Source organism: Humulus lupulus, chromosome 1 (genome assembly GCF_963169125.1).
Source record: "Humulus lupulus chromosome 1, drHumLupu1.1, whole genome shotgun sequence".
NCBI lineage: Eukaryota > Viridiplantae > Streptophyta > Magnoliopsida > Rosales > Cannabaceae > Humulus > Humulus lupulus.
In genome coordinates this window covers 16,279,793-16,297,235 of record NC_084793.1, presented here as the reverse complement: position 1 = coordinate 16,297,235, position 17,443 = coordinate 16,279,793, and the positions used below count along the sequence as shown (strand labels likewise).

The following is a 17,443-nucleotide window of genomic DNA, read 5'->3' as shown; positions in this document are numbered from 1 at the left end:
GATATTCCATGCCGTTACTTAGATGCATAACCCCTCCCGAAGCTAAGAAGATCATTGAAGAAATTCATGAAGGATTTTGCGGAGATCACACCGGGGGGCATAGCCTGTCCAAGAAGATCATACGCCAAGGATATTTCTGGCCAACCATCAAAACAGATTCTTTTGAGTACGTGAAGAAATGCGACAAATGCCAGAGATTCGCCACGATACCCCGAGCTCCACCATCCGAGCTGACCATGTTGACTTCCCCATGGCCTTTCGCGGTATGGGGCATCGACCTCATAGGCTCTCTCCCGACTGGTAAGGGCGGAGTAAAATATGCTGTGGTCACCGTGGATTACTTCACAAAGTGGACGGAGGCTGAACCATTGGCGACTATAACTTCAAAAAAGATCCTTGATTTCGTGGTAAAAAACATCGTGTGCCGTTATGGGGTACCAAGGAAGATCGTATCCGACAATGGAACCCAGTTCGATTGCGACTTGTTCACCAACTTTTGTGAAAAGAACGACATAATAAAGAGTTTTTCATCAGTAGCCCATCCTCAAGCGAATGGCCAGGTCGAGGCTGTAAACAAAACTCTCAAAAGTTCTCTGAAGAAAAAGTTGGAGGAATTGAAGGGACGGTGGCCCGAAGAATTGCCCCAAGTCCTTTGGGGATATAGGACCACAGCTCGAACATCAATGGGGCATACCCCGTTCTCCCTAGCATACGGCTGCGAGGCAATGTTGCCCATCGAGGTTGAAATTCCAACGATCCGAACTCAGATTTACGATCAAAGTTTAAACCACACTCAGCTCGAGGAAACCTTAGACCTGATTGAAGAAAAGAGAGAAGAGGCTCAGCTGAGAAACGCTGCTTACCAGCAACGAACTACCAGGTGTTTCAACAAGAGGGTTCGAGATCGAAAGTTCGGAATGGGAGATCTGGTGTTAAGACGTGTATTCTTGGCAACGCGAGATCCAGCAGCTGGGGTGCTCGGGCCGAATTGGGAAGGACCATACTGTAGCACCCACATTATTTTGATATAATATAGCCAATAATCACATGATTGCATTGCATTACATATCATACAATATGTATAATTTGAGCATATGCATATTCTTATAAGTGTTTTCATGTATAAGTATAAAAGTTGTGTATGTGATGTCTATATGTATGCTCAATATTATTAACCTTGTGGCATTTGAGTTGTCTTTTATGGGTATTTGATGTGCTCAAGATATAAGAAAGTATGAAAAATATGGACAATGCATGGAATTAAGTGATGAAAGTGAGATATAGAAGGCAAAATAGGTTAAGTAGTGAAAAATAGTACATGTCGATTACTAGTATTTCGGTGTAAAATTGAGTATTTATGGATTTACCAAATGTAATCGAGGTATGATTAATGTCTCATTGATGATGTAAAAATGGTTTTAGAACCATTAGATCAATTCTTGATGGGAGGTATACATAATCAGTGGTATTGATGCAAAGTCAAAACGAGCTTAGCATAAGTGCGCTACGCTCGATCGGGTAAGCATAACTATTGGGTATGAAGTCATATGGACTTGAGGTTTGGTGTGAGTGTTTTACACATAAGGATAATAGGCCTAGCAGATGATTAAGTCGAAATTATTGAAGTGATAATGTTTTCATAAGTCAAAAGGTGAAATGATGAGATGAAAGGTGTCAAATTTTGATACAATAAGGCTAAATCATTGAAAATAAGGAATTTTCATCAACCTTATCACTTTGCACGACCATTATTCTGAAAAACAGAGAGAAAATAAAACCAAAAACCATTTCTTGGCTGGTTTGAAGAAATTCTAAGGAGATCCAAGTGAAAGCAAAGCCAAAGAAGTAGATTAAGCTTAGTTCTAGCCTTTTTATGGTAAGTTCTTGTACTTGGAAGTTAAACTATGTTTTGGAATTTTTATGAGAGCTTATATATGGTGTTTTATCTTTTTTAAGATATTTCTTGGGGTTTCCAAGTGGTTTGAGGTTTAGAAAAGCTTGAAGAGATTGTTTTCGCCGAAAAGTTGCTCGGTAAGTGAAATTTTGTGTTTTATGAGGTTTTTGGGGTTCTTGGAGTACAAGATGATTTTTTGTTATTTGATTAAGTTTATAAGAGAGTATATATGTTTATAAATGTTTGAATATATGTGGAGACACATTTAATTTGGGTGATGATCTAGGAGATAAGAATTTTATCAAAATCGGTATATGATAACTTTATGATGAATCATGTTGGTATTTGAGATATATGGTTATGGCAGGTTATTTGATGTTGATTATTGGTTGATTTTGATATTTGAGGATAGCTAAAATTAAGGGGAAACTCTGTCAAAATTTCTCCAAATGTCTAAGATAAATCTAATGCTCGATCTAGGTGGTTTAAGGCATTTTAGGCATGTTTTGGGTATGAAATTTGATATGATGTTTTATGGGTATTTTTAAATGAGAGTTCAATGTATTACTGCCATCATTATGATGAGAAATCCATGCCATTGTCAGGATAAGCACATCAATACCTAAGACACCACTTGTTACACGGTGAACTATATTTTGGACAAAAGGTAAGTAAAGTACTCAACTGCAACACAAGAATTATGTGTTATGTGAAAGTATGCATTATATGAATATTTTGTGAGTAAGTGGTATTAACATACAGTGACACTTCATCATAAATTTGTATGCATGGCATAATAGTGATATGGTAAATTATTATATGATATAAGACCATGCATGATATTATGATGATTAATTATATGATGCCTTTGCAAGTTTTGTGCAACATAAAAGAAAGTTGTTATAAGAAGTTTAAGTTTAGTGCCACTGTTTTGAAAAGGCAAATGAAAGTGTTAATAAGTGTAAACGGAGGCCTATAGTAGGCTTATAGTGGTTGCCCAATAATTTGGGCGAGGTTTTAGTGAACCAATTATATTGTTTGCCATGTTTCCGTTTTTATTTCTCCTCCATATGAGTTATTGTTATATGTATTGACATCACAGTGTGTGACCACCTTAACTCTTGAGCCCGACGGGGCAACGATGGAATAAGGTTTTTAATGTGCCCTACTGTGGTGATGGCTAGCCAGAGGAGAACCCATGGGATTTTGTATTATATGTGTAACAAGCCCTGTAGGCATTGACCAATTCAAACAGTGTGCACAATATTAAGGGGCCAAAAATTTAAAAAGAAGTTGTATATGTCCATTGATATTGGGTAATCATTAGCATTGCATGCATTACTTTGCTTACTGAGCTTTAGGCTCACAGTTGTCTTGTGTTGCAGGTAGAGAAAGAAATGTGCGAATGACATGAGGAGAACTGAAGCATGGTCCTGACCCTGATTTGTACATATGAACATATCGACCTTTTTGTGGGTTATTTCAGCTATCAGTGAGATGTTTGTAATAAAGTGTGAAGTTATGTTTTGAAAACAAATTGGGTTATTTAATACTTATGTATAATATGTTTGAGACCCACTTTATGTTTAATGTAAATAATGTGAAATAAGTTTTCAAGTTTAAAAAAAAAAAAATGTCCAGACTTTTGCAGTAATAAATTATGCTATAGTTTTAAAACGTAACACCTCAAATATGGTTTTAACTAAAATAAGTGAGGGTGTTACACATACCAGATAGAGTCAATCATCCGTCCCGGTGTGTACAAACTTGCGAGATTGGACGGGAGCCTGGTACCACGAGCATGGAATGACGAACACCTTAGACCTTACTATCAGTAGTGTAGGAAAAGTGTTGCCTATAACCATGAGTTTCTATTTGTATTAGTTTGTTTGCTTTTTGATTTCCATCAAATAAAGATTTATTTCATTCAGTATATTATCTCTTTTTATTTTTTATTTTTACAATCTCTCTTAATTTAATAACCTATGGTCACACTCATAGGATATTAAGGGGGCATCATTGGTATATATACCATCAGCTTAAAAAATAAAAAATATATAAAGTATTTGGATATAACCAGATACGCGAGCTTAGATAGTTCGGACATAACCGAATTATCAAAAACATGAAGTATTTGGATATAACCAGATACGCGAGCTTAGATAGTTTGGACATAACCGAGTTATCAAAAACATGAAGTATTTGGATATAACCAGATACGCGAGCTTAGATAGTTCGGACATAACCGAGTTATCAAAAACATGAAGTATTTGGATATAACCAGATACGCGAGCTTAGATAGTTCGGACATAACCGAATTATCAAAAACAGAAAACGTTTGGAATTAACCAGATGTGCAAACTTAACAGGTTTGGAACAAACCAGCCAAAAAACTAATCGACGATAAGTAGGAACCTAAACCTACTTCGGGATAAGTCGATATCGAGGCTGGAATATCGTAAAGAAAAATAGTTTCAAACTCTTAACCTTGGAATAAAAACCAAGGACGAGAAAAAGTAACTAAGCAAAAAAAAAAAAAAGATATAACCAAACCATTCACGTTACATACCATATAAGTACTTTCGAGTTCATGGTTAAAGTAACATCCGACTTTGATGAATAACGAGGTCGGGAGCGGATAATTTGAACAAACTATGCATGAATGCATTGAGTTTCGAGCCTAAATCCACAATATGTTTGTATGAATAAATAAACATAAATGATTCATCCATATAAAATGTGCAAAATATTTTGAGCCAAGAAATGTAAAGCATATAAAAGTCAATGTTAAAAGAAATTGTATCAGCCCCATGGGCATAAATTAAAATAGTTACAAAAATAAGGGGACGCAGCCCCAATAAGTGATTTCCCCGAGATCAGATTTAAGAAGGAGGAGTCTCCTTGGCCTTCTCAGCATCAGTAGCACCGGACCCCCCAGGACGAATAGCATGACTATCCTTCTGAGCAGCCTCTCGAGCAGCTTCACTTGCCTTAAGACGGGCATTCCACCGCTCAACATACTTGGCCTCGAGAGGACCCAGGAAACTGGTGTCGAGGTCGGCATTATCAACCCAAATTTTGTACATGGCTTGGTCGACCGCTTTCTCCTTCTGCTCTTTAAACTCGTCCAAGAGGCGGGCCTTCTCGCTCTCCATGATGTCGAAGGTAGCAGATTTCTCCTCTTCGAGCATAGTATTAGCCTTCTCAAGACGAGTCTTCGCCTGTTCAAGCTCGGCATTCGTCTTCTCCAGCTCCACGAGACGGGTCTTCATTTTTTCAAGTTCGGACTTCGAGTCTTTGAGTTCATCAGCCATCTTAAGCTGGAGATCCTTCGACTTTTGGGCCAGAGACATGCTCGTGTGCACCTCGTTGGTTAGCTTATAGTTAAGCTGTGCTGAAACGACAAGGGCCTGAAATACAAAGAACGAATTAGATCGCGAGCTGAGGCACAAACACTTAAAGGAGAGTTGTGAAGGCTACCACGGCAGTGAGTTCAATACTCTTATCATAAAGAGTATTGCAGTCCGAGGCCTTGTGCACAAGGTCCCAATGGTCGGCGCCGAAGCCTGAAAAGCTCTGACCCACTCGAGAGAGGACATCCGAGCTAAGCACAGCCCCTTGGGTCCCAGCGACGCCATCAAGCACGAACTCCTCAATATGAGGTCGGGCCGTCGGCAGCTGAACCTTGGAGACAGAAGGTTTCTTCGGGGGCCGACCGACTGTTATTTGAATATCGGTCGGAGGAAGCGAGATGGGCGCAGTTGAGCCAGACGCATCAACCTGGACAATCGGTTCCTCGGTTGTGCTCGCAGTAGTCTGGGCCGTTGGGATCTTCTCGTGGCGTCTGGGGATCTTGGGTGGTCGGTCGGACCTCCGCGGGATTCTCGGACGTTTACTCTTCTGAGCTCCGGATCCCTCATCGCTAAAAAGCACAGCGTCGAGGTCGAAGTCCATGGCCCCTGCACAGTTCCAATCAGAGTCAGACATAATGATAATAAGCTTGGAAAATAAAAAAAAAATAAAAAACCAAGTGAAGAAAAGACCTAACTGGAACTCTTCCCCGAACTAGAGCTCGGGGACCATGAAATTCCCCCATCTTCAGAAGAAGCAGGGGGAGTACCTTCCCTATAGGTGGGTGATAACCTCGAAAGGTCCCTATAATCGTTGGTCCCGTATTGGACAGCTATCCCGTTCCACACCTCGTCCGAAGTATACATGGAGTCATACTTCCCGAGCCCACTATCAAACCTATGGACACAGTCGTCTACCCAACTCCATATGTAGAAGTGGTATCTATCATGTGGGCATGAGACTAACCTATTGGGCTTATGCCTTAGTAAGGTGGGGGACCACATTCTCGAAGTATGGAGGGCTTTACCTTCATTTGAGTCTGAGCTCGAGGCTTCGTCATTAGCCTCATTCCCCGACGGCGGACTCCTTATGAGAACTGGAAGTGGGGACCTCACCTCTCTCCTCGGAGGGAGGACGCTTGTGAGCAGCGGCACCCACTCCCAGTGTTCATACTTTTTATTGGACCAGTCAGAGGTAGACTGCCCCCCCCCCCCCCCCCCCCAAAAGTCTGCATTTTCGGAGCTTATCCTCATGTAAAAGGTACAGGAGAGACCTCCTACCATGAGGGAGTTGGAGCAGGGTCTCCTTATGTCCCTTCATTGTCTCGTCAGGAGTGGGACGCTGAAAGTTGGCTGAAAAGCAAGATACATTTCAACTAAGTACGGATCTAAGAGCTAAAATCTCGAGCACAGAGATAAAGATAATGGGAATACTTACGAATCCGCCTGAACGAGTAGTGTCGAGACGGGGACAGACCGTCTGTCCAGAAGAAGGCCTTTTTGAAATCAGGCGGATGATTGGGAAGATCTTCAAAGACCTTCTTCTCTTTGGGATAGCTCGAAAGATAATAAAATCCATCTCCTCCCCGAGCTCGGGAGGGGTTGCTTTTCAGACAAAAGAGATATAAAATCTCTTGAGGCGAAGGCCCTTCCCACGACAGCTCGTGGTATAGCGACCTCAGGGCAGATAGCACCCTGTAAAAATTGGTGTTGAGCTGGAACGGAGCCAACCCAACGAAATCCGTGAAGTCCTTGAAAAAAAGACTTCAAAGGCAATAGTGCCCCCGCCCTCATGTGTTCCTGGCTCCATGCCACGTATTTCAGTTTGGCGTCGCGGCCCCCAGGGGCGAAACAGCTTCGTTCGTGGTCGGCCGGAGCTCGACACTTCAAAGAACCAGATAAGCTGAGGCCATGGTGGGCCAAGATGTCAGTTATCTGACTAGTCGAGGTAACCGAGCTCCAATAGTGCTCGGCCTCGAACATTTCTTTCCTCGGCTGTGAGGAAGAAGGTTCCCCCATTAGTGAAAATTGAAGTTCTCCTGGATAGAATACGACAGTGACCTTTAGTGCAGGGTCGAGGGGAATCGACCTAGGCCCTGAGTTGGACTCTGGATAAAGAGCCTCCCGAAGAATTCTCCTCTTCTTCTCTATGACCTCGTCTATTTGGCGGCGATAATGAGCTCGAATATCCTCCTGCTCGCGCGCAAGCTTATACTCCCGTATCCGACGTTGATTCCGGGCGAACAGTGATTCTGGGCTCGGGGTTTTTGGCTCGTAAGGGATTGCCAGCAACGACCCCCACCGTCTTTCCAGATTCTGTGACATCTAGCGAGAAAGAAAAAATGGTGAGGGCCATGCATACAAGAATTACGAGTTCGATAGGACGAGCTCAGAGTCTAGGAACAAGACAAGCCATATATTAAGACCCTTATTAAAGAGTCAGGACGTGCGTTCCACGAGAAAGGGAGGAGAGTGGATAATTTTTTGAAAATCCTGAAAATCAGGGGAAAAAGAGTGGCGAATAACCAGAAAAGGCAGCCTTGGGTTTCGTGCATTTGTCAAAGCCAAGGTTTTTTACCCGAAATCTTGGTGTACAAGAAACATCTCTTAAAATTTTAAAACCCAGAAAACAGGAATCCTTCTCAAACATCAAAACTGGGTATGAACCAATGATGTAAATTCAGTATGGAAATCTAAAAAAAAAAAAAACATAAGAGCCTATCGGATAAAAATCCCCTAACGTATTATGCTAAGAAAATAAACTAGTACATTCAAAGACACAGCAAGAACAGTACGAACAAAAACTGGCAAAAGGGAAAACAAAGATTGCACACTTACACAATAATGGCGATTGCAGAGAAATTGCTGACTGAAGGAGAGGCTGCAAATATGAACTCACGGACTCGAGCAAACTGGAGGTTCTTTGCTTTTTTGGCTGAGAGAACATGCACGAGATAGGAGTTTTCTAAGATGGCCTCTGGTTTCGTCCTTTTCTTGCTCCTGATGAACGAAAATAAAAAAGAAGATGATGAATGGGGTCTTATATATATAGATGGAAAAAGGGGATTAATCTGGGGCGTTGAATGAAATCCTTGCAAGATCCAACGGATGGGGATTACTGATAAGATGGTACCGAAAAGGTGGCAGACGAATGATCGTGGGCATGTTTCCAAGGTACTCAAGTATCATAAGTGAGCAATGCCCAACTGACACGTGTCCATTTTCAGGAGTATGACAGTACGGTTCCCGAAGAAAGTAGTTCAAAAGTTTCCTTCTCTTAGGATTCGAACAAATACTTTTGAGGGGGCAAGATGTTATACCCAGATTTTGAGCCATGTTAAATGTGACCTCGAAAGCTGGATTCGCAGCGAATGAACCCGTAAAGTTCGAAGTATGCTCCAGGATTAAATATCGAGCCTGTAAGACTCGAGACGACCTCGAATGTGGTGGCCTCGAAACGTTCACGATCTCGAAAGGTAGCTCCCGAGACGCCTCTATCCTCAGGAATGACCTCGGATCAGGGACTCCGAGCCTGACGTACGTACGATCTCGAAGCCATGTGACCTCGGGAGATGTCATTAGCTCGAAAGCTGATGAGAAATCTGGGAGATTAAGGCCTTGGAGATATATGATAATGACTTTGAATATCTATAAGTGTTGTTTATAAGGGGCGTGCTCTGCATTTATTATTGTAAATCCCATAAAATCATGGGATATTATTCGATTAGTTATATGCCCCCTGGTCTTCAGGGGACGTTTCCTTTTATATCGGATTGCAGGCATTTAAAGCCATTTAATTTATTTACACAAAAAGAGTAACTACCCAAAATATGTGGGATAGTATTCTGCATCCTTCTCTATAAATAGAGAAGTCGTGCACCATTGTAATGAACCGAAATTCTGAACCTGGAGAGAAAACTTTGAAGAATTCATGCTTAAGAATTTTAAGAGATAATATTGAGTTTAATAATAGAGACTCGTGGACTAGGCAGATTTAACTGCTGAACCAAGTAAAAATCGTGTTTTGTGTTGTTATTTTTTAATTGGTCATTACTGTTTGTTGTTTACGTGCTCTTCTTTCACTGTTGACGAAAAACGGCGTCAACACTATATATGTAGTTAGTTATGTTAAATATTTCCTAATTTAAGTTTACATTTTTTAAAGAGATACCATATTTTATAAATTAAAATAGATAGTATTTTTTAAGGGGATCATAAAGTGGTTTAAATTAATTATACAGCATATAATTGTTGTTTTATATCTTTTAGTATGAGGTCATTTCAATGCAAGTACTATTAATTAAAAGGGCTTTTTTTAGTGCTACTTTTTTTTATTTAAAAAGTATATATATTTATAAATACGATCATCAATAATTTAAAAAATATATTTATATATATATTATAAATGTTGTTTAACAAAAAATATTGTTTTCCGTTATATTTAACTTTTTTTTATTGTTGTCTAACATCGTTAGTTTTTAAGTCATCCAGATAAGATAAATACAATTTTAAAAAATAATAAAATCATTTATATAAATTAAAAAAATAAAAAGTAATAAATGAGCTATAATAAAATGTCATCACATATTTTAAAATTTTATATTAAAATATTTTAATTATGTTTTCAAAACTATAACCAACAAATATTTATTTGCTTAAATTTTCTTTTTCTTATATTAATTATTTATTTTATTATTTAACATATTTTGTTAATTCAAACAGACATATAATAGTGAAATAAGATATAAATATATATTTTTTCTTATTTTGACTTTTAGCTTTTTTTAATGAGAAATTAGTTAGTTTAATTGCTTTAGCCATTAATTAAATGATATATATTTATAAATAACTTTTTGTTGGCTTTAAAATTTTGTAAGTTAAATAATTAAAATTCTATCAAATAAAATTTTCAAATTCATAGTTTTAATTTATAATTTTTTAATATTTTATTATATTAAAATTCATAGGTATTTTTTCTAAAAGAAAATTAGAAAAAAAGTAATTAATTTAAAAACTATAATGCACCATATCTTTATATATAAAAAATGTGCATCCAACAAATTTTTGGTTTAACGGTTTTTTTTTTTAAAAAAAACAAAAATTATCCAGTCATTTATTTTTTAAACACTAGACAATATTTTTCTTTTATTTCTCTAATATATTTATGTCATTCTATTATAATGTATGACCATTTTATTTATTAAAAATTTATATAACAATTAAAAAAACAAAATAAAAATAAATTATTATATTTTCTAAATAAACCATTACCCCTTAAATTTAGTTTTGTTTGTGTTTTCAAACTATTTATTTTGAATTTTATAACATTTGATACCGAATGTTACACCCAGATTTTGAGATAAGAAATTATGACCTCGAAGGATGGACTCGTCAAGTGTGAGCTCGATATATATAAAAACGCATGTGTCATGGTCCAGCTGTAAAATCCCCGAAGCAAGACGGCAATTTTCGAAGATGTAACCTCGAGATTCTTTCTAAGCTCGAAAGAGCATAGCATCGAGATACATCCGTTAGCGAGTGCCTTCAGACCGAGTAGTCCGAGCTTAAAGAGCACAAGCTCAAAATGTGACAGCCTCGATGGTATTTATCTGCTCCGAGCAGGTCTTGGAATAAGACAGCCAGTTCGTAACCTGTCCGTAAACCTTGACTGACACGATGCTGGTTGCTGACCTCGGAGATTTGATGAGTCATCTGATGTAACGCATTCTGTACGTTTAAAGATATTTATTGTTGTAACATCCCAACATTAAAGGGATATTAACAAGTATGTTATTTGTTTCCTGGTCTTCAAGGGACGTTTCCTTGTATATAGGAGTTACAACATTTAGTATCATTATTTCAATTAATATGCAGAAGTATCTTCCCGAAATATGTGGGAATGAACTCTGAAAACTCTCTATAAATAGAGAGGTCATGAACACTTGTAAAGGACGAATCTTTTGATATCTTGAGAGAGAACTCTGGGAAATTCATCTTTGAAGGATTTCCAGAAAACTCCAAGTCCTAATAAAATAGACTCGTGGACTAGGCAGATTTAACTGCTGAACCACGTAAAACCCTTGTTGTTCCACCATATTATTCATCTGCACCATAGCTCATATTGTTTAATAGCTCTACGTTTTAAGTTGACGAAAAATGGCGTCAACACTTTGGTGCTTTCATTGAGAGCATTAAGCAGTACGAATCTGAGTCTAGTCATTCGAAAAAGCCTCCCTGATTAGCTATGGTCGCAAATGATCCTAATATTCCTGAAGAAGAAGTCAACTATCCGCGACGCCCTGGGAAACAGCCAATGACGAATCCAGAACCAGAGGAGAGAAATGAGTCCTTTGACTCTCGAGGACCTCCAGCACCACCGGCCCCCAGGGACGACGAGGACATGTACTATAATCATGAGCGATATGTTCCCATTGTGGAACTCAAAAATTTTCAGTTGAGAAAACAGTTGGCTGAGGCCAAGAAGAGTAACGAGGAATTAACTAGATTGGCTGCGGAGGCGCAGGCGGCTCAGCCTCAACCTCCGTCTGAGGTCCAGGTCCCACCTCCGTGGGACGTTCATGTTCCTCCCCGCAGGCCTCGTGGGCGACCTCGCAAAAATGCTGCCACAAGAAGAACGGAGCAACCTCCGCCACCGGCAGAACAGCTTGCTCCCTCAAGGCCCCGAAGAAACACCCGGGCTAGAGATCCTGTTAACTCAACTGCTGAGTTTCTAGCTGAAAATGGGAATAACTGAGACCCTGTAGCGGCTCGGACTCAGAATTCTGGTAACGCGCAGAATGTTCCCGAGCCAACACAGGCGAACTCGAGACCATCCAGACCCCGAAATGGGTGGCAGCCACCATCACCCATATGACACCCTCCGTCACCAATAAGGTATCACTCACCACCTTGGAGAAACACACAACCGGCTCAGGGTGATAGGGAAAGGCGGGATGGACGGAAGTAAGGGAACGGAGAAACTGCTAGAGAACGGAGAAGCGCCCAGCCTACGAGAAGCCAAATGTCTCGGTCTCACACTATAGAGACGAGGCAACCTGAAAGGAATCCATCTCAAAAAAATCATGCAACGAGCCTCGCCAGCGAAGACTCAGGGGACACTAGATCAGTTAGTATGTATGATCAAGGACGCAGAAATACTGGGAACCAAAGGAACCACCCTGACTTGCGGGAACACCTGAATCAAAATCGAGGTAGTGGTAACCTCTCGAACCCAGACCTGAGAGATCGCCTAAATGGGTGCAAGGATCCCATGTGAAGGCGCGAGCCTGGAATTGTGATCAACGATAACCAATTTCAGGCGAGACCTTCCGTGGATCCAGTTCAAGAGAGAATTGATCAACTGGAAAGAGCATTTAGGCTCTTACAGAATGAGCGAGGCCAGAATCGGGACGAAGATTTTGATGATGAGCTCAAACCATTCGCTCCCCACATTTCCAACACTCTGTTTCCTCAGGGGTTTCATATTCCTCATGTCCCACCTTTTGAAGGGAAATCCGACCCGTACAGTCACTTAAGTACATTTAACACTATTATGAGAGCAAGTAATGTGGGTTACGAGCTCAGATGCATGCTGTTTCCAGCATCGCTTACAGGACCAGCAAAAAACTGGTTCGAAAAATATAAGAGGCATTCAATCACTTCTTGGGATCAGTTGTCAAGGGATTTCAAGAAGCAATTTAGAGCCATGATCGGGATAAGGCCCGAGGCATCGACCCTGACCAACGTCCGGCAACAACCAAATGAAATGCTGAAAAGCTACCTTACAAGATTCAATCTGGAAGTCGCCCGAGCTCGTGATGTAGACAACATCGGTCATTTAATGGCCATCCGAGCTGGGGTAATGCCGGGAAGTCCCCTCTGGAAAGATATGCAGAGGAAGCCTGTGAGGTCCATAACCAAGTTTAATCGACGAGCTCAGATGTTTGTCAATGTAGAAGAGGCGAGGTCAACGCTGAATATGACCTCTCAGCCCATAACTACAACGGCAAACATAAATTCTGCCTCGACCTCGACGGACCCATCAGCCTCGAAACCACCTGCAGAAAACCCTTCCAAAAGAAAGAAGAATGAAGGAAGTAACCCCGAGGCGGAAGGGGGAAAGAAGAAGAAAGGGAAAAGGTATTTCTCTGTGTACAAGGTGTACACCGAGCTCAATGAGTCTCGGGAGAATATTTACCTGGCTAATGAAAACTAGGTCCCTTTCAGACGTCCAGACCCCCTTAGAAACCAAAAATCCAAGAGAGACTCCAGTAAATATTGTCGATTTCATAGAGATACTGGACACACTACTGATGAGTGCAGGCAACTGAAGGACGAGATCGAAGGCTTCAACTCGAGAGGATACTTCAGGCAGTATGTCAGAAACCAGAACAATAATCAGGCTTCTACCAGGCAGTGGACAGCTGCACTGCCGCCTGCCCAGAACAACAATTCCCGAGCTAGGGAAGACGAGAGACCCCCTCCGATTGATGGAGAAGATGTTGTTACCATCTCGGGCGAGCCTCATCTCGCAGGATCGGGCAAGAACGCCCAAAAGCAATATGTGAATGAGCTAAAAACTGGCGGCGGGTCCCCTTATGAACCCGAACCCAGAGCTCCGAAGTACCAAAGGGTTGAATCTCAACCTATAACCTTTACTGAGGACGATGCGTCCCATGTTCAATTTCCTCACAACGACCCACTAGTTATCACTCTTCAGCTCGCGAACAAGAGGGTTCATCGAGTTCTTATTGATAATGGGAGCTCAGTGAACATTCTCTATAAGGCCACCTTAGAAAAGATGGGACTTGCGCTTCGTGACCTAAAGGCATGTGCTACGACGTTGTACAATTTTTCAGGAGAAGGGATTGCCTGTATGGGATCCATCGAACTCCCTGTGACCTTGGGAGACTTCCCAGTCTCAATAACCAAGATGATGGAATTCGTAGTAGTGGACCTGCCATCGGCCTACAACGTGCTGTTCGGAAGACCCGCCCTAGTAGGGCTGGGGGCAGTCTCGTCTGTAAGGCATTTGGCCATCAAGTTCCCGAATTCTAGTGGTATCAGGGCACTGAAGGGAGACCAGCTAGCCGGAAGGGAATGCTATAGCATTTCCATTAGAGGAAAGAAGCAGACGAGCGTACAAGCACTCGTCATTATTTAGAATAAGGACGGGACAGTCTTCGAAATAGATGAAGAAATCGATCCAAGAATAGAGGAAAGAGCTGATCTTGACCATTGGAAGAGCTCGAAGAAATTAGGCTCGAAGAAGCAGACCCCCCGAAAACAGTAAAGGTAGGGAAAAACCTCCCCGAAGAAACAAAATAGCAATTTATTTTCTTTTTAAAGAAGAACCAGGATTTCTTCGCATGGTCACATTCGAACATGATAGGGATAAGTCCAAATGTGGTGAGCCACGCATTGAATATCGACAAAAACTTCCCGGCGAAGCAGCAAAAACGGAGACTTCTGGATGACGATAGGAAGAAGGCCCTTAAAGAAGAAGTCGACAGGTTGAAAGCAAACCGATTCATCAGGGATGCTTTTTACCTCGATTGGGTAGCCAACCCGGTACTGGTCCCGAACCTTAACGGGACGTGGCAGACCTGTATTGATTACTCGGACCTCAATAAGGCATGTCCTAAGGACTGCTTCCCTTTACCTCGGATCGACCAACTCGTGGATGCCACGGCAGGGCATGGACTCATGTCGTTCATGGATGCCTATTCTGGATATAACCATATTGCCATGCATGCCCCTAACCAAGAGCATACGAGTTTTGTGACAGACAAAGGGCTGTATTGCTATAACGTCATGCCATTCGGGCTCAAGAATGCTGGAGCCACTTACCAGCGACTTGTAAACATGATGTTCTCCGAACAGATAGGTAACAACATGGAAGTTTATGTTGACGATATGTTAGTTAAATCTGAACTTAATAATAACCATGTGGATGACCTCGAAGAATGCTTCGCTGTGTTACGGAGATATAACATAAAACTCAACCCTCAGAAGTGATCTTTCGGAGTATCTTCGGGAAAATTCCTGGGCTTCATTGTAAATGCCCGGGGAATAGAAGCTAGTCCAGACAAAATCCAGGCTCTGATTGATATGCCCTCACCTCGGAAGCATAAGGATGTCCAAAGTTTGACTGGCAGGATGGCGACGCTAAGTAGATTTATCTCGAAATCTACATTCCGTTGTCTTCCATTATTCAACCTTTTGAGGGGAGGCAAGAAATTCGAATGGAAGGAGGAATGCGAGTTGGCTTTTCAAGAGCTCAAGAAACACCTCGCAGAACCCCCCATCTTGTCAAAACCCATCACGGGAGAAGTTCTATACCTATACCTTGCTACGACCGAGCACGTTATAAGCGCGGTACTCGTGCGAGAAAAACAAAAAGTGCAAAGGCCTGCGTATTATGTCAGTAAAAGGTTACTGGGGGCAGAATCGAGATATCCCTTGATGGGGAAGTTAGCTCTTAGCCTAATCCACTCATCTCGAAAGCTCCGACCCTATTTTCAGGCGCACCCCATCCATGTACTGACCGATCAACCACTAAGACAATTCTTATCCAAGCCAGAAGCCCCAGGTCAACTACTCAAATGGGTCGTTGAACTCGGACAATTCGAGATCACTTATCATCCTAGGACGACCATAAGAGGACAGGCCTTGGCAGACTTCATAGTGGAATGCATTGGTGTGACCAACGATGAAGTTATAATCCTGGCCCGCGAGCTGTGGAAACTTTATGTTGACGGGTCTTCCAATGAAAATGGATCAGGAGCAGGTGTAATTTTGATCACCCCAGCAGGAAGCCGATTTCACTCTGCCTTGAGATTTGACTTCGACGTGTCGAATAACGAAGCCGAATACGAGGCCCTACTAGCAGGACTCCGTATAGCCAAGGAATTCAAAGACAAAGCGATACATTGCTACAATGACTCCCAGCTGGTGGTTAATCAAATTTTAGGAGAGTACCAGGCTCTTGGTACGAGAATGGTGGCATATTTAGAAAAGGCAAAATCAGCACTGGAGCATTTCGAGTTCTATGCGATAGAACAGGTCCCCCGAGAGCATAACTCGAATGCGGATGCCTTAGCCAAGCTTGCTACCTCTATCGAGACTGACGAACTGAATTTCGTGCCAATCGAACATCTCATGACGCCCAGTATTCACGAGCCTGAGCAGGAGGATGTTTGCATGATCAATTCTGAGCCAACCTGGATGACTCCGATAGTTGAATACCTTGAGATTGGCATTCTCCCAGAAGAACGGACCAAGGCTCGAAAACTGATGTATCAGATCCCCAGGTATACCATTATAAATGGAAAGTTGTATAGAAGAGGATATTCCATGCTGCTACTCCGATGTGTGACCCCACTCGAAGCTAAGAAAATCATGGAGGAAATTCATGAAGGGTTCTGTGTAGACCATATTGGGGGGCATAGCCTATCCAAGAAGATCATACGCCTGGGATACTTCTGGCCTACCATCAAAACAGATTCGTTCGACTACGTCAAGAGGTGTGATAAGTGCCAACGGTTCACCATAATTCCTCGAGCTCCACCCTCCGAGCTAACTATGATGACCTCCCCCTGGCCATTTGCGGTCTGGGGAATCGACCTCATAGGCTCATTGCCAACTGGCAAAGGCGGAGTGAAATACACAATAGTCGCCATAGATTACTTCACAAAGTGGACCGAAGCTGAGCCTTTAGCGACAATAACCTTGAAGAAAGTCCTTGACTTCATAGTAAAGAACATCATATGCCGATATGGGATGCCAAGGAAGATTTTGTCCGATAACGGTACTCAGTTTGACAGCGATCTATTTACCAACTTTTGCGAAAAAAATGGGATAATAAAGAGCTGCTCATCGGTGGCCCATCCCCAGGCAAATGGGCAGATCGAAACTGTAAATAAGTCCTTAAAGAGTTCGCTAAAGAAAAAGTTGGAAGAAGCTAAAGGAAGATGGCCCGAAGAATTGCCCCAAGTTCTATGGGCTTATAGGACCACGGCCCGTACATCAACAGGACATACCCCATTTTCTCTGGCATATGGTTGCGAGGCTATGTTGCCAATCGATGTCGAAATTCCCACAATTCGAGCCCTCGCTTATGACCAAACCTCGAACCAATCCCAGCTCGAAGAAACTCTAGACCTGATTGAAGAAAGAAGGAACGAAGCTTAGCTAAAAA

General features: G+C 41.7%; 1 long non-coding RNA gene across 1 annotated transcript; it reads left to right on the top strand.

Moving 5' to 3' along the window:
• Positions 1–1,723: 1,723 nt before the first annotated feature.
• On the top strand, positions 1,724–3,036 carry LOC133815558 (uncharacterized). The gene is made up of 3 exons (XR_009884828.1): positions 1,724–1,876; positions 1,957–2,031; positions 2,500–3,036. It is a non-coding gene; the product is annotated as an uncharacterized LOC133815558 (long non-coding RNA).
• Positions 3,037–17,443: the final 14,407 nt, after the last annotated feature.